General features: G+C 44.1%; 1 protein-coding gene across 6 annotated transcripts in view; it reads left to right on the forward strand.

Moving 5' to 3' along the window:
• The window catches only part of DTNB (dystrobrevin beta), a 217,177-nt gene that overhangs the window by 126,786 nt on the left and 71,876 nt on the right, over positions 1–18,515 (forward strand). The gene's annotated exons all lie outside the window — the stretch shown is intronic.

An 18,515-nucleotide genomic window follows, 5' to 3' on the forward strand; every position in this document is an offset into this window, starting at 1 on the left:
ATTCTTCACTCCGCTGCCCGGCTCATCTTCCTGCAGAAACGATCTGGGCATGTCACTCCCCTTCTTAAACAACTCCAGTGGTTGCCTATCGACCTCCGCTCCAAACAAAAACTCCTCACTCTAGGCTTCAAGGCTCTCCATCACCTTGCCCCTTCCTACCTCTCCTCCCTTCTCTCTTTCTACCGCCCACCCCGCACGCTCCGCTCCTCTGCCGCCCACCTCCTCGCCGTCCCTCGGTCTCGCCTATCCCGCCGTCGACCCCCGGGTCACGTCCTCCCGCGGTCCTGGAACGCCCTCCCTCCTCACCTCCGCCAAACTGATTCTCTTTCCCTCTTCAAAACCTTACTTAAAAATCACCTCCTCCAAGAGGCCTTCCCAGACTGAGCTCCTCTTCCCCCTCTACTCCCTCTGCCATCCCCCCTTTACCTCTCCGAGCTAAAGCCTCATTTTCCCCTTTTCCCTCTGCTCCTCCACCTCTCCCTTCCCATCCCCACAGCACTGTACCCGTCCGCTCAACTGTATATATTTTCGTTATCCTATTTATTTTGTTAATGAATTGTACATCGCCTTGATTCTATTTAGTTGCCATTGTTTTTACGAGATGTTCTTCCCCTTGACGCTGTTTAGTGCCATTGTTCTTGTCTGTCCGTCTCCCCCGATTAGACTGTAAGCCCGTCAAACGGCAGGGACTGTCTCTATCTGTTGCCGACTTGTTCATCCCAAGCGCTTAGTACAGTGCTCTGCACATAGTAAGTGCTCAATAAATACTATTGAATGAATGAATGAATGAACAAGTAACTACTAGCTATGGCAATAGGTCATTGCAGAGAATAGCATATAGGTTTATCTCTACCCGGTATAAGAGCCACTGTAGCTAAAAGGACATGCTCAGAAAACACTGACTTCTGGCAGGTACAATAAAGCAGGAAATCGTCTCACACGTGTATTTTTTGCTTTTCCTCACAAGGGATGTAGCTGTCTTCTTGCCTCTACTAACTAACTGCCTCTGTCTCTGTTCACTTTTCCTTCCATTCCTCTCCCTCGTTCTCTGGTTAGTTGTGTCTCGGTCTTCATTTTCTTTCATAAATGAGGTTGAGGACCGATCCACGGGATGGCTGCCATGGGCCTTAGGGTCACTTGACCTTTTTTTTGGTGACTGACGGCGAGCCAAATGTCATTCAGTATTATTCAGCAGCCTGTAATTCTATGGCTGATCCAGATTTTATTCCACTTGAACCCTGTGATTCAGATTTGGAACCAGTCCTGCCAGCGCTTGCCTCAGGAGAGAGATATATGATCTTTCGGATCCAGATTTGCCCCGTAAGACTCCCAGGTTTGGGGGTCCTAGGAAGGCAGGTTAGTTTTAATATCTTCTTATGGACCTGGAAATCTGATTTGGGCTGGAATTCCCTGACTAGCCCAGACCTACATAATAATTCAAAACTTAAGGGAGGACCCAGACCTGTCCTTGTCTTTCTGGTGACCTTTGGCCTAGGGTTAGAGTGGAATTCTCCCCACACACACACACATGCAGTCATAACTCCCAACTGGGGGTTTTTCTCAGTGACTGTGTACTCTCCAATCAATCCCTAGCTCTTCCAACTCCCAGAACTGAACCTTCCTTGGAGCTAAAGACTATTCTCCAAGACTACAGTCTCTCCCCTCTCCAGGCAATACTTGACTCTGCTGCATGGATCACTTACCTTAAACATCCTACTACACTTTATTTTTAAATGGTACTTGTTAAGTGCTTACTATGGGCCGGTACTAAGCACCGGGGTAGATTGAAGCTAATCAGGTTGGACACAGTCCCAGGGCTAGCAGTATTAATCCCTGATTTACAGATGAGGTGACTGAGGCAAAGAGAAGTTAAGTCACCTGAATCCCCGCTCCACAAATATCTCCAATGGTTGCTCATTGCCTATTCCTAGCTCCATCAAATGAAACTCCTGACCATTGGCTCTGAGGCACTCAATCGCTCTCTTCCTCCTACTTATCAACTCTCTTCTCTCATTACACCTCAGGTCAGTCTTCATTCTTCTCAGGTTAGCCTACTCACTGTGCCTCATTCTTGCCTCTTGCATAGCCCTTGGGTAGGTGGGGGGGTGGTTTGTATGTACACCAACACACACACCCACACACTCTATTACTCCCCTTCTCTCTGTAATCTATTTAAGAGCCTGCCTCGCCTGCCAGACTGGAAGTTCTTTGAGGGCAATGATTATGTCTTGAAATTCGTTTGTCGTCTCCCAAGTGCTTAGTACGGGACTCAGATCACAGTAGGGAGGGGCTCATTAAATCCTGTGTATTGATTAAAGATAGGGAGCCTAAGGAGTGATGTTGGTTTCCTGCATTTGCTTCCTGTTTTAGAGCCTTCTCTGAGATCCAGTTCTGTGTTGAGAGAGATGCTTTGAGCATTTCGTTTCTTGCACTCCTTTTTTATATCTCTTTCTCCTTCCATCATGTTTCTGCCCTGGGGTAAATGTAGACAACTATCACACCTCCCCTTCTTTGCCCTGCCCATGTTGTCGCTAAGCCAAGCTATTCATATTTCATTCTTGTAATCTCTTCTCCCAGACAATCCCTGTGGCCCCTTAATTACTGATCCAGCTCTTCTTTGAATTCTTTCCAATTTCTCTCTTTTCTACCCTCTGGCCTTGATGTGTCCAGAAACAAAAATGGTATTCCAGGTGCGACTTCCACAGAGCTATGAAGGAAAGGCTGTCACTTCCTTTCTGGGACCACATCACTGCTACTTAACGTGGCCTCTGCCATATCCACTAGGTTAACAGCTTTGACTTTTCTGTTCCTAACTCTCAGCAGGATGTACCTTCTCCAGCATTCGACCAGCTTCTAAGATTTTCATCCATCATTGAACGTTATTCCCTGTGGGTCCTTTATTCCAGGTGCGATAGCTCATGGGCTCTCTAGTTAAAAGCTGTTTTCTGATTTCTGCCTGTTTTCCCAGCAACTCTTGTGCCCTTTTTCTCTACAGCCTGCTGGGGGTTTGGTTGCACATTCAAGCGTAAGAATGTTGAGAGCTACCTTGTGCTTCTCCCGTGGGTTTCTCCCAAGATTTCTCCAGAGGGTTATAGACATCTCATTCATTTTCATAAAATCCCAGAGAAACACTCTTATTCCTACTTTATGGATAGGTCAAATGAGGCTTAAAGTAGTTAAGCAGCTTTCCTCCATCAGTGGTGAAACTTTAACTAAAATTCAGATCATCTAACTTCCCAGCAACGATGAATTTACTCCGGGACCTTGGACCTATTGCTGTCCCTGGGATGCCATTGGAACATCACATGACCTAGTAGCCCCAACTTGCACTGCTTTCTGATCAGTCAAGTCCCCCATTCAGGAAGATCACTTTTCCCCCAAGCCCCAGCCCACACTTCTCACTCTAAAATAAGTGCAGTGGAGCGGAGGGCATAAACAGTCAGCGGCATTGAATCGAGAGCAAGGAGTAGGGTGGGTGAAGTACAAGTGCCAAGATGTCAATGCAATTATTTCTTTGAGGACAAAGAGAGACTGTCTTTTAGCCTGAAATTCCCCCTTTTCAGAGGGGAGAAGTCAGAATGCTTCAAGTCCGGAGGACAGCATAATACAAACATTTGTGTTTCTCTGAATCTCAGAAAAGGAAGCAATTTAAAAGGTGGGCAGTGACCAAATGGTGCTTTGAGTAGAGAGTGCCCTGCAAGAGAAAAAGAAAGAATTCTATTCAGTTGCACTCTTGACGTGCTCAAAACAACCCCCTGTCATTGGGAAAAGTGAGGCCCAAAAGCTAATCCATTCAGAGACAAGCCGTGGTTCAGATCACTCACTCGTGTTCTGGGAGAGGCAAGAGGAATGCGATGGCGTTTTTTGTTTCTTCTCAGAACTCATGTGAAATGTAATAGGCTTGGGAAATGGACGGTCAGTTCTCATAAATCCCTCAAAGTGAAAGAAGGAACTCATTTTCTTTCCAGTTTGTATTTGTTTTTCCAAAAAGAGGAATTAAAAATGAACACATAATCCTACTGAACAGCAGGGTCCCCAGCCCAGGCAGATTCCCCGGGTCTTGCCGAGGGCTGGGCAAGCTGCCAGCGTTCGGTTGCTCCTGGGGGTGAACTCCACTTAGGTGAAAACGTTGAGCTTCAGCCCCTCTAGCATGCATACCCATCAGATCTGTCTCCAACGGAGGACAGACAGGGAGCCGGAGTATTTGCACATCCCAGGCTTTTAAACTTGCAAGTGAGGAAAATGAAGCTGACAGTAGAACTACAGTCATTAATTCTCCTATCCCGACAGATTTTGTCTTGGTGTCTTGGATGTGCGCAGGAATTACATCAGCCTTGGAGTGTCATGGGGACATTCTGTGTTTTATAAGGATGACTCAATAGACACCCAAAGCAAGAGTGGAACTCTTTGGCAACTCAGTCTTAATACAGTGGCTGCTACTTTTGTTAGCATTAGTGAGTGCTTGTAGGCACGCCCTTTTCATCTAGGGAAATCAAGGAAATGTGAGGCTTTTAGTACCAGCCCATAGTAATGCCCTTAACAAATACCATTTTAAAATAAAGCCCAATCCACAGGTAGGCACCAGTGTGTGTGTTCACAATATATTTTGACTTCATGATATTTATTAGAGTTTGAAAACTAGTAAAAAAAAAAAAAGCCCACCAATTTCTAAAGCTGCAAATTCAGCAGGCAACAACTCTTGAAATCAGACCTGTCAATTCACGAAAGTGAAAAAGCAAGAAAAAGAAGTCTAGAATGTTATTCTGCACTTAGCACTTACCCGAAACTCCTGCTACCCAAAACTTCTGCTGGCTCACTGTGGGTAGGAAATGGGCTTGCTGACTCTATTGTATTGTACTCTCCTAAGTGCTTCGTGTAATGCTCTGCACCTAGTAAGAGTTCAATAAATACTATTGGTTGATTGACTGATTACTGACTTTCCGAGTGCTTCTGCTGTTAGATGGCCCACACCAGGACTGTCGTCTTTGTCGGCTTGTGATTTAAAAAATGAGTCAGCAGCCAACAGAATATTTGTTTTACAAGAGCCCAAGAGAAGTTAGATCATAAGTGTGCCGAGCGCATGGCAAGTGTGACTACTCTTGCCACCCTTCAGGGCAGTACTTTCTCGCTTCCCACCACCTTCTTAGTCCGCCCCGCCAGTGCTCAGTTCTTAGCTGAAGCTGGCAAAGAGGAGCACATACTTGCAACCAAAGGGTATGCTGAGGAAGGGGCTGCAGGGGGCTGGGAGGCCAAGGGGGAAAAATTTCCAAGCTCTATTTTTTACCAGGACTCCTCCCTTCTACCTCCTTCCCTCTGGCTCCTGCTACAATGAGACCTAGGAGCTTGCCAGAACAAGAGTCTTGCCATAAATTTGGTTTCCCCTAGCCATGGCCTTGAGTGAAAGAATTCTCATTGTCAGGCGTCATCAGCAGGAGAAAGTGCTTTCTGTCTTCCTTGCCACATCCCTGAGCAGAGGAGGCTAAAGATAATAGCGATGGCATTTGCTGAGCGCTTACTATGTGCCAGGCACTGTTCTAAGCGCTGGGGTAGATACAAGGTAATCAGGTTGTCCCAGGTGAGGCTCGTAGTCTTCATCCCCATTTTACAGGTGAGATAACTGAGGCACAGAGAAGTTGTGACTCGCCCAAAGTCACACAGCTGACAAGTGGTGGAGCTGGGATTAGAACCTGTGACCTCTGACTCCCAGGATGGTTTAGGACAGGGCGTTATAGGAGGCAGAGGTGCTGTAAGGGATGCTGTGGAGGAAATGAAGTGACTAAATCTATATATATACACATATATATAGATATAAAGTGACACGAGTGTGTGTGTGTGTGTATACGCACATATATAAATCCCGGGTAGCCCTTAGTTGCATTCATAGGGGAAATTGCCTCATAGAATCACTTCTGAATATGAGTCAGTATAAAATATAGGGTTAGATTTTGGGGGCAATTTTCCACAATTTTACCAAAACCATGTTTCTGAAAAGGATCTAAGAATAGTACTGTATATAGAATGAATGGAAGAAGTGCTTTTAAAGGCACAGTGAAGTAAAATGTCAAATGATTTACCATTAGGATAAAACAGCAGAAGACAGATCAGCCAGGCACTCACGAATTAGGGATGGGACAAAGTCTTCAGGAAGTTCGTGACATCAAGAGAGGAAAAATGGGGCTGCACTGTGGCTAACAAATGCAACATTGTAATAAGAGGTGATCTTTATGTGACCATGATGAGAAGGGATTGTAAGTGCTTAATATAGAATTATTGTTGTTATTAATAACTCACACACATTTATGGTTCTTTCCTAACCCCATAAGAACATAATAATGCCATAATGAAACAGACCAATGATTCTCCAAGCCAGTGTGCCTTCTAATAATAATCATAATCCATTAACAATGTAAAGATGTTAACCATATAGCTATAATCCAAAACTTAAACATCTTATGCCTGATTTTCTTATAACCTGAAATAATTTTCTCTCAGTTTAGCTATTTACCCTTGGCATTTGCCTCCCCTTCTCCTTTCTCGGGTGGACCCCTGCATAAACTTCCAGCGATCATGATAGAGGTGTTCGGCCTGTGAAGTTTTTCAAGGGAGAATAAAAACTCTCCCCAATACAAGAATCTTCAACAGACAGAAGAGCTTTGTAATTCACAGTAGGGATCAGTTAACTTTCTAATTTATTTATTTTTTCAGGTATGAATGAACCTTATTCAGATGGGAATAGTCTCGTAAGTCATTCGGGCTAACATTAGTTCGTGAAATGATGTATCATTTTCCCACCCACCTCTTGTATGGAAGTTTGTTTAGGGCAGTCTGGAAGCTCTTTCTACTAGGTAAACTTGGCTTTTAGGCAGGGCACTTGACATTCCCTTCCCCTCCTCATTTGCCCACATAGCACCATGCTGGCCCCTTTCTGAGCTCCTTCCCTTTTGCAATACAGATATCCTCATACCTCTTTCTTCCCAACCCTTCAACGGACAAGGCTGTCTACTTACCGTATCTGTCTTGATTCCCTTGATGAAGCCACCCACTATCAGGAAAGATGGAGAAAATATCTCCGTATTCAGGGGCTGGGAGACAAACGGAGTCTTGGGCACCACCGTCTCCCTTAAAGCTTTGGTCGCTCACTAGGCTGCAGCTAATATGGTGACAGGGGTGATGACAGCAATAGGAACGGAGGGAAGGTTGTAACGATCACTCTACAGGTGTGCTTCAACAGCTGCCAAATTTGCCACTCCTTCAGCATGACCCTCTATTTAATTAGCCCTAAGGGATTTTTAAAAAAGCATTCGTGACTCATTGGAAAGAGCCCGGGCTTGGGAGTCAGAGGTGATGGGTTCGAATCCCGGCTCTGCCACTTGTCAGCTGTGTGACTATGGGCAAGTCACTTAACTTCTCTGTGCCTCAGTTCCCTCATTTGTAAAATGGAGATGAAGACTGCGAGCCTCTCGTGGGGCAATCTGATTACCCTGTATCTACCCCAGCACTTAGAACGGTGCTCTGCCCATAGTAATTGCTTAACAAATACTACAGTATTTTATTATTATTATTTTTATTCTGCTGAATGTGGCGGTAGGGCTATATAGCTTAGTGAGCAGCAAATTGCACATCCTCGTGAGCCTTAGGTTCGTTGTAAGACCTCCAAGCCAACATAAGGGGGTGGGTCAGCCCTAGATTGTCCATACAGGAGACGGGGTTGGTTTGGAACCTCATGAGCCTAGATCAGCCTGGAGGCTGGAGCCTTCGGTGTTTTCTTGAGCTGATGTGAACTCTGGATGAGCCCATTACGATCCCAACTGCCCCAGGCTCTCCCAGGGGCTTCCCGAAGTAACTCCTGTCTTCCAAGGATCTCCAAAGTGGCCCGTTCTCTAGGGATGCCTGAAGGCCCACCATGCATCTAAGTAGGCCATATGCTTGGCTAAAGAGTGAGTCATGGCCCAGTGGCTCACCAGCCTACATTCCAGGAGTCAACCTATCTATCCAGGCGTCGACTGCTCAGCCTGGAAAGAGGTACTGTCGGCAGTGGGGGATGGGGATTATGAATCGTTCAAGTGCCATTGTTGGTTAATAATTCATTTCATCAACAAATATCCCTGGAGCCCCTGATAGTTGCCTGGCTCCTAGAATCTGAACAACATGACACTCCAGACTCTGGCTGATTGAATAGTTAGCCTGTTTAATGGTGTTGTGGTTGGAGGGAGCCTAATAGGGCTGTGAAGGAGAGGCTTCCTCGCTGCCATTCTGAATGAACTGTGTATGCCCTTTTGTCTTTTTCTCCAAAGCTGCTACCACTTCAAGGTTTCAGTAGTTGTCACCTGCAAAGATGATGTTTGAATCTTCGCAGGTCCTCCTGCCTTCTCTTGAAGTTCAAATTTCCCCATATCCCCAGAAAAATGAGGTGATCATATTGGCTTTTCTTTTCTACTACCTGTTGTCCTCTTCCCTCCCATTTCTTTTTTCTGTAGGGTATTTTTAAAAAATATGATTACTCTCCATCCAGATAGCATGATTTGTTTAGGATCCTGCCCAGAATCACATGTGGCTTCCACATCTTCAGATCTCTAATATTACTTTATCTCTTCTCCTCCCCCAATTCCTGGTTTCTTCTCTTCTTGGGCTTTAATACTTGACTCTCTTTTAACCTCTCATTCTAGACCCCTTCCTTCATCCTGGGACAGTAGATCCATCCAGGGATCCCCTGAATGATCCCCCCATCACCTCTCTCTGAAGAAATTGGGGAGAGTTGTGAACCACTAGTTACTAGTGGCAAAAACCTATTGCAATATTTGACACAACCCTTTTCTTCCTACCCCTGAAATTACCCTCACTGTTTCCTTCAGTGTATTCACATTTTTTAAAAATCATCACAGGAATCTACTTTTAGTTTAGAAACTACTTTTACCTGTGACTTTCAGGTAAAATCTTGGATTTCTTCCTTTTTATTTCATCCAAGAACAGTTGATCAACAGATAGCATTTATTGAGTGCCTATAGTAACACTGTACTAAAAGTGCTTAGATGACTATATTAGAATTAGTAGACATGATTCCTCTCCTTAAGGCTTATACAATCTAGTAGAGGAGTCAGATGTTAAAATAATCTACAGAGAAGAGTAATAAGGAAAAGTGAATATGTATATGAATTACTACTAATTTAATAAGGTGTGTAAGATCTGTAGATAAATGCTGCAGGATGCTGAGAATACCCAAATGAGTCGTTGGTGCAGACTTCTAAACGGGTAGTTGGGGGTTATAGCCTGGGGAGAAGAGAAATTATTTGGGGAAGGCCTTTTGGAGGAGATGTAATTTCAGGAGGGCTTTGAAAATGGGGAGAGCTGAGCCATCGTTTGTTGAAGTTGAAAGGCGAGAGGGAGAGTTCCAGGCAGGGGGAAAGGTGGGAGCAAGGCACCAATGAGAGGAGAGATGAGAATAAAAGAGAAGAGGTTAGCTCAAGAGGAACAAAGACGGAGAGAGGCAGACTGATGGAGAAGGTGAGAAGATCCCGGGTACTGTTTCTTCCCTAACCAGAGTTAGCATTCCCAGTTGAATTTTCCAGGAGAAATTCCCAAACCCAGTCTTGAAAGTGTTAGAGTTGTGTAGTCCCAACTCTCCACCATTGATGCACTTTTATCAGTCAACCACCATGAATCCATCCCAGGAACAAGGATACTAGGGTGTCATCTCATTGACAGATAATATTTCACACCTCTTTAACCATCAGTCTTACTGATTTGGGGCAGCTCCCAGAGTTCAGGTGGTTGGCAGGACCTCCCCTAACCATCTGTCAGATGGGGCCTCTCACAAAAATCCATCTTATCTATGCACAGTGAACCATGCTTTATTACTATAAAAATGCTACTTACCAACCCCCACTTCCGTTGGGTTGAAAATAGCTCTGGAACCCCAATCCATTAAGCAATTGGTGATACCACTTTAAGCACTTTGTATTTTTTCTACTTTCCATACTGTACATCCAGAGTAAATACAGTAAGAGAGTTCTCAAATGAAATGTCACTAACTAAAGGGAAAAGACAGGAAGCAGGTTCTTGCCTCGGTAAAGTGGAAGTTTTTCAAAGAAACTGCAGCCGCTGTCAGGCACCTGTTCTCTGTAACCCCCTTGGAATTCCCCCATAACCCCTAACACACGTTCTCCGAGAAACAGCTTCATAGGCCATTTCTCTCTCTCTCTCTCTCTCTCTCTCTCCCTCCCCCTCCCTCCCTCCCTCCCCTGGTTCCATTCATTCTTACCCCACTGGTCCTATCCACAGCTGATCCTCTTTCCTTTAAATTCCATTTGTCTTCTGGCTTTCCTATTTGTAAGCTTGTTGTTTTATTTTTTTTAATGGTATTTGTCAAGTACTTACTTAACTTAAGTACTTACCATGTGCCAGGCACTGTACTAAGCACTGGTGCAGATACAAGCCATTTAGGTTGGACCAAGTCCATATCCCACATGCAGTTCACATTATTAAATACCCATTTTACAGATGAGGTAACTGAGGTGCAGAGCAGTTAAGTGACTTGCCCAAGTCACACAGCAGACAAGTGGTGGAGCCAGGATTGTCTCTTATGGCCTAGTGGAAAGAGCATGAGCCAGGGAGTCAGAAGGACCTGAGTTCTAATCCTAGCTGTGCCACATGTCTGCTGTGTGACCTTGGGTAAGCTTCACTTATCTGTGCCTCAGTTACCTCATTTGTAAAATGGGAATTAAGACGGTGAGTCCCATGTGGGACGGGGACTGTGTACAACCTGATTACCTTATATGTAACCCAGCACTTAGAATAGAATTTGGCACATAGTAAGTGCTTAACAAATACCACCATTATTATTATTATTATTACTGTCATTCTACTGACTCTTTTCTCTTCATATTTCTAATTCTCTTCCTCCCTTACCCTTTTACCAACTTCCACGACCATTAGACTATTATAATTACTAACTTCTAAGTTCCTCTTTGCTCCCTTTCTCCACTTCACTTGCTTAACTTCAGCTAACTTTATAATTCTCCCTAAAATTTTCCTGCTCATTCAGGGCTCAGGATTTTCTTCATGAAGGTACCTGACGTTATTTGGCTTTGGCTTCCAATTTTCCTCATTCTTTCATTCCCCCCATCCCCACACCCCAACTTCAGTTATTCATCTCCGACCTGGTTTTCAGGCTCTCCGATTCTAGCCTTTCAGTCAGTTCCCTTGACCTTACACCCTCCTGACTTCTTTCTCTTCTCTCATCTTCTCCTCTCTTATATCATCCTCTTTCAATTTCTTTCTCTTTCCTCCAGTCTCAACCTCTTCATATGCTACCTTAGAGTTCCCTCCGTTTTCTTTTTGCTGTCACTTCTTGAAATGGTATCTATTTCTGTTGTCTTCACTTCCTGTCTTCAAATATCTCCTCATCCTCTTTCAATCTGGTTTCCACCTTACCAAAAGAGTTTTAGCAGAAGTCTCAGATGAACTCATGTTGGCCAGATCCTGACCCTGGTGGCAGCCACATCCTTCTTGTCATCTGTCACAGTCATACTTGAGACCAACTTACAGTGCCCTCCCTTTGCTGCTGCTGTGCTCATGGGGATGGAAAGAGTGGGAGGGAGAAAAGAGGACATGTTCTTTTGAGAGGATACGCAGGTCTCCCAATTGCCAGCACCCTTCTACCCACCCCAGTTGTGCCTGCCAATCTCTTGAGAGCCATTTGCTTTGTGACCCAGAGAGTGGGATTTGTCAGGAGGGAAGGGAGCACTTGAAGGCCTATGTTACTGCTTCTGGGGGAAGGGGGTTGGTACACATCACTGTCAATTTTCCCTGTAATCACCAGCCATCTAGCAGCTGGAGAAGGTTTTTCCCCAAGCACAGATACAGCCAGGCCCTTTCATTCACTAGAATAAACTCTACTGCTTGACTCCTGCTCTGTCATCAACTTCCACAGTCCTTTTTACCCTTCCAACTCAGCTGTTCATAACTGAAAGCTGTTCAGCTAGGAGAAGAGAGGACTGAGATTTATCGGGGCCCAGTTAACACAAATGTTTGTATTGAAGGACCGAGGACCTGCCTTTCATCTGGGCTTCTTGGATTAACCACACCTGAGTATTTTGATCTATCCTGAGTACTTGCTTACTCATATAAATTATACATTCATGCTTCCGTTGCAATTTTTGTCTACTTATATGGGATATTTTTTGGTTATTCCCCAACCCTTGAGAGATTGCGAGCTTGAAGATGGTTTTGTCTTTTCTCTTATAATGCTTTGTGCAATTCATGGGGTTTCCTTTGCCCCCTCAGTGGCCTTTGATACCCACTCTTGCCACATGTGTGATTGGACACCAAAGGGCATCCCCAGATTGCTGGTGCTATCTTCTCTCTATGGTCGAGGCACAGCCATACTGGTGCAGCTTGAGATTAGCCCAGTAGTCTTGCTGCCATCATCCCCTGACTCAGATTTTGAACCCTCAAAAGCAAGGGAAGCATTTAGGGCTCCCTTAGTTCTGCTCCCTAAAGACTGCTTGCTGAGACTTGGAGAATTGCTAAGCCCACTCCCTCCTCCTGGTAGCGATCTCACCAAAGTTCATGAGTTCCCCTCACAGAGAATATACAAGCGCCCTTGGCTATGAGAAGATAACTAGTATTTACATAAGGATTTTTTTCTGAACAGTTCATCAGTCAGTCTTGCCGCAAATCTCAAACCAAATCCAGAGGTAATCACTTGCATGGCCTGGTGAAAAGATACAGGACTGGTTGTCAGGAGACCTGGATTGTAATCCCAGCTTCTCCACTTCTCTGTTGTGTGACCTCAGGCAAACACTTAACCCCTCTGGGCTTCCATTTCCTCATCTATTAAAGGGGGGATGTGACATTATTATTATTATTATCATGGTATTTGTTAAGGGCTTAGAATGCATCAAGCAGTTTTCTAGGCACGGGGATAGATACAAGTTAATCAGCTCAGATACTGTCTCTGTCCCACATGGGGCTCACAGTCTAGGAGGGAGAGCAGATATTGAATCACCATTTTGTAGATGAGTGAACCGAGTCACAGAGAAGTTAAGTGACTTGCCCAAGGTCACACAGCAGGTAAGTGGCAAAGCCAGGATTGGAACCCAAGACCTCTGAATCCCCAACCCGTACTCTTTCCAGTAGGCCATGCTGCTTGTGAACTTTGTTTGGGACGGGGGTCGTGTCCGATTTCATAACATTATACCCACCCTAGCACTTAGAGCATAGTAAGCGCTTAACAAATGCCATAATTATTATCCCTTTTCTAAACGTATTATTGACTTGGCCATCCCTAAAAGCCACAGCATTTCTCTTTAGCTCTTTTGTGGCTCTCCCAGCCGTAGCTCTTCCTGGGCAGTTCTCCCTGCTGACTTGGACCACTTTGTCTGGACCTTGGCTTCTTAAGCCCTCTACTTGTCCACCCAGCAGTGGAATACTCCCTCCCAGGTCTTTTCTCTCCAATCGCTAAGACATAAGCCTTGTCTTTTCTCATAGCTGGTCCTCATGGAGTCTTCTCCCCTAGTCAACCCTCTCCACCTTGCCTCAGTCCTCCACTTAAATTAGCCTAGGCTTCAACTGGAATCATCAGGGGAGTGATTGGCATCCTTTGTGAATGAGTTTTCCCTTTGATCTTGGGGTACTAAGGAGCGAACTGCTTCCTGCTGTAGAAACTTCTGGACTTTTTCCCCCTCAGTATTCTGAAGGTGTGGGGCTCACCTATCTTGCTGTCTCATGCCCCTTGATACCCAGAACACCATGATTTGGTCAGCAAATGTTGTGGAATGAAATATACTGATAGCATCTAGTTCTTGAGGTGGGTAGCTTAGAGTAAATTCTCAATACCTCTCTTTTGGCACAGATGATTAACTTTCTTTCCTTTTGTTTTTTGTGTTGTGTCTTCAGTCTACTCATTATCCAGAAGGGCTGTAGAGCAGTCTTGCTTTCCACCCTCTCTACTGTGGTTCCCTGAATTTGCCTCTTTTCAAGCCTTCTACTTTCTAGTGACTTGTGTTTCTAATTCTATTATTTCAGGCTAGTTTCATTTCCCCAGGTTGTGTTGTGTTATTTTGTTATTTCTGGCCCAGTTTCCCTGGGCCTCTCTGTTTCTTCTCCTAAGGGTATTTAGGACACATTCAAATTAAGTATTGTGTGTAAATTTAATTATCAGGCTATTCACCCTTTCTTCTCAGATCCTTAATGAAGATGTTAGGATTTGAAACTTTGCAATAAAATTCTGTGCCACCCCACCAGTCATCTCCCTAGTGCTCAGCATGCTACAATTTGTCTTTAGACTCAGTAAAGAATAAAAAAATAACAATGTAATTAAAACCACATTTTCTAGGCTGGTTTCCACTTATGTTTTTTTGTTTGTTTTTTGCTGTTTTGAAAGTCATCCTTAGGATTTGTTTCAGCTCACTAAATTAGCAGGAATCAAAGGTGCCTATCTGTTTCAGGACCTCCACATGTTTTGGAATATGGAGAATCAAGGGTAGAGAGAGATTTGCATGTCTCACTGCTGAATTGCTCCTCAAAGGTAGCCTCCAGGGAGCAGAAGGAAGATTGATTGAATGAATTTATGTAGAAATATCATATAGGAGTGTGATTCACGTTTTCTTGCAGACTCACAATTTGCCATTAATAAATCAAGGGAGGACATTTCCTATGTCTCCAGCTACATAACGTGCGAAAGAGAGGTAGATAAATCTAGCAAGCTGTCTAGTTGTTCCCACAAGAGCCAATCCTTGGGCAGAGATCATTTAGACAGGGCTGTTTACAGCTTCATCTTCTTTCTAAGTTCACTCTGTGAAGTACTAAACCTTTCAAAATGGTGGCCGGAGGAATGTGGGTCCCCAGGAGGTGATTTGAGAAAACAGGGAAAGGGATTATATTGTTAACTTAAGATCCAAATCACAATGTTTTTATAAGACAGTATTGTTTGACAAGTCCTCACTTTAGGGAAGGAGGAAACGGGTGATTTTCAGATGGAAAACTGAGGGGCAAGAAGAACAACATTGCTCAGGGCCACTCAGCAAATCAAGAGCAGAACTGAGACTGAAACTCCAGTTCCAGAGTCCCAGTTTTTACAACCCCAAGTTGTTCAATTTTCTGCCTCTCCTGAGGAAGGACTTTTAAAGTTAGAATGTGTCAGGTTGAGAGTATCCAAAAAAAAAAGTGAATTTTCAAGGGAAACCTGGAGCAAGTGTGCCTGATCCTAAGTGCAAACAGACTTTTCATTTCAGACTTCATGGTGAACCTTCCTCTCTTACCAAGTCCTTGGCTATGTAATATTTTAATGTGTTACAAACAGACGCTGCATTTTTTTTTTTAATTTTTGTCCAGATCCCTGATTATCTCACAAGCAGTAAGACTGCAAGGCATTTTTCCAGTAAATCCCCAGAATGGAGTGCTGAGAATTATTGCTAGAATGTATTAAGTTGATCTGCTTGCCAGCCACATACCAGGAAGGAAGAACCCAGGCAGTCATAGGGAAAAAGAGGAGGAAAAGGGAAAAAGTGAAAAAGAATCGGTTTTGGGGAGCGATTTAGGGACAGCCCTTCCCTTTGGGATCACGTAAATAAGGTCAGTAGGCACAAAACTGGCCAGGCAAGATGTGACACCCAGGTGCGTCCTCCTTTGAAGCTCCAACAGGGATATTTTCTCTTTAGAGCCAAAAGTTCATGGAATTGGCAGTGTTTGTGTAGAAGTACAGAACTTGAATGTCCATTTTCATCAAGTTCTGAAAAATCCCCCTCTCCCTAGAGGAAGCTGGTCCCTAAGAGATCACAGTGAACAAGGGAGACTCCAGAACCCTGTTCCTCACCCACTCTCCTGGTGTTGACAACTGAAGAGGAAAGAAAATTTCCCATTAAAGTAAAGAACATCTGCTGGCTTAATGGGAGCCAGATCTTTTTTTTTTTTCAGAGTGTGCGCAAGCAGAGTCTGTCCAAGGCAAAGACTCTGGAAAGACATCCAAGCTTCTACCTCATCACCATGCGTACCCTCCCCACCCCCCAAGCCAGTTTCAAGCTTTGGGGCAAACTGGAGGGTTCCTTTTCCAACTATATCCTGATTTCCCAAATAATTCTGGGTAGAAGGGAATCAATGCCAGGGCTTCCCATGGTGTAACAGACATAAAAGTCCAAAGAGGCTGCCATTATGAAGCAAACTCTATTTAAAATCAGGGCTGGTTTATGCCCATGACGTCACCCCCATTACTCTAGGCACACAGCGTGACATTCGAAAGGGCAAGAGCGACGTAGCCCCTACTTAAAAGGAGCTTCTGACCCGGTAAGACCTGGCCCAGAAGGCATGCACGATACCCTATCGTCCAACCCTACATTGTCTCCACTGGTAAGATAACTTAGAAAGATAGTGCCTAGAAACTCACAACAAATGAAGGGCATAACGCCTTCACTAGGCACAGAGCCCATTTCAGCAGTTCCCACTGAGGACAAGGAAGCATGGAATTGCTGCCTGAATTCAGTGCCTCAGAGAATTGGAAGGCTGCCTGGGGTGTTCTTGGAGAAAGGATTCTTCTCCCCAAATGATCACTGCAGATGCCAGAGAAGGGCCCTGTTTTCTTACCTGTCTTGCATGAGTCTGCAAACCAGTAAGTGAGTCGTACTCTCTAGTATTAAAACTGTGACCCGGGAATGTTTGGGTTTTAAAAAAAACACACGACTGCGCTCTTCTAAACAGGAAGTACAAGATCTGGGGCTTGGGAAAGATTTAGAATTATTTTAAAGATTTGCCCTAAGTGTACTACCAATGTCAGATGAGATACATCTTCCAAATACTTGACTTTTATCGTCTCTTCTGTGTGGGAAGATCAGTGAATCATTAAAAATTACAGCAAAAGTATACCCTCCCCCAGCTAAGAGAGATTCCGTATCAGCAACAGCAGTCGTTCTGGGAAAGAGAAAACCCATTTATTCCTTGGCGAGGCCTGTGGCTACAATATGAAAAGTCATTCTGCTACTTCCAGCAGCTGGTGCGGCTGATTTGCGCAGTCTTCCTTAAGTCGTGTAGGCCATTTTCTGTACTGTGGTAAGTGCAGAAGGCAGAGAGGAGCTCATCACCCTTGCTTTTTCAAAAAATATTTGTGACTGAGGTCATTTAAGATTGGAGGGCTTTTGAAGTTGCACACCACAGTTAAAGAGCAATTCTCTCAAATCTTTATGTTTTTGCTCTGGTATAGGTATGTTGTTTCTGTCTGCATCTGTCCTAAATTAAATTCAGTTATATTGCAACATTTATTAAGTATTCACAGTAATAGTGACAGTTATGGTATTTATTACTTGCTTTCCATTTGCTCCATACAAGATTATAGTATGCAGAGCACTAATATAAGTGCATGGGTGAATCCATTCGGATACAGTTCTTGACCCTAATCCAGCTCAAAATCTGCAAAGGGGATGCAGACTGTCAAACACACACGTACCCAGGGAAAAAACAGGAAACATCAAAAACAGTAGATGGTAAAAATTCAATTTCTCTTCACCTCACTACTCCAATCCAAGCCTTCCTTGCCAGGCCATCCCAATCTCCTATCCCTTCTCTGTGGTGCCAGCCTGGATGACTGAAGGTAGCCCCAGCCCTCAGGCTATGCTCCCCGGTCTCCCCACACCCTGACCCCACTTGACCCCACACTTTGAAGTCCAAAAGAGGAAGATCTCTGGGCCAGGAGTGACTGTAAATGCCTGGAGTAGGAAACTGTATCCATTTAACTTGCTTTAAATAGCACCATGCTATTCACCTGTTCATCTTGCTCTTGGTGCCACCCCATACAACTGTATGTATGTGTGTGTGTGTGTGTGTGTGTGTGTGTGTGTGTGTGTACACACCCCCATATATCTCACTGGAGATGAGTTGGTACCCATTTCGTAGTTGAAAAAATTGAGGTCCAAAGAATTTAAGCAATTTGCCCAAAACCAATGAAAGCAAATGACCGAGTCAGGATTAGTTTCCAGTCCTTTAGAAAACCCCAAGGCATGTTGTGTCTTAAGGAACAGGCCATGTAAGATCATTGTGGGCAAGGAATATGTCTGTTTATTGTTATATTGTACTCTTCCAGCACTTAAATATGGTGATTTGCACACAGTGAGCACTCAATAAATACATTTGAATGAATGAATGAAAACAGACCATTGTCATCAACAACAAGCGTATGAATGCTTTTCAGTCATGCTAGAAAATATGGTGGGGAATTTCAAAAGCAAAGTAGAGCCCGGTCCCTGACCCTGTGCTAGCTAGTAATCTAGTGGAAAATATGGCATAAATCACAAAAATGCAAAGATAAAATTAGATTTTTTATAAAGTGCAAGTGCCAGAATCATAAAACTTAAGAGAACAAATATCAGAAACATAGCCAAGATTTTCTGTGACAAGGCTAAGGCTAAAGCAGCAGGTGTGGATGACATGGTCAGTATTGGGAGGCTTAATCTGGGAAGGCTTCTTTCAGAATTTTATAAAAAGGATAAAATGAAGAGAAGAGAGGGTTTTTTAGACAGGGATAGTAAGTC

Source organism: Ornithorhynchus anatinus, chromosome 9 (assembly GCF_004115215.2).
Source record: "Ornithorhynchus anatinus isolate Pmale09 chromosome 9, mOrnAna1.pri.v4, whole genome shotgun sequence".
NCBI classification, from domain to species: domain Eukaryota; kingdom Metazoa; phylum Chordata; class Mammalia; order Monotremata; family Ornithorhynchidae; genus Ornithorhynchus; species Ornithorhynchus anatinus.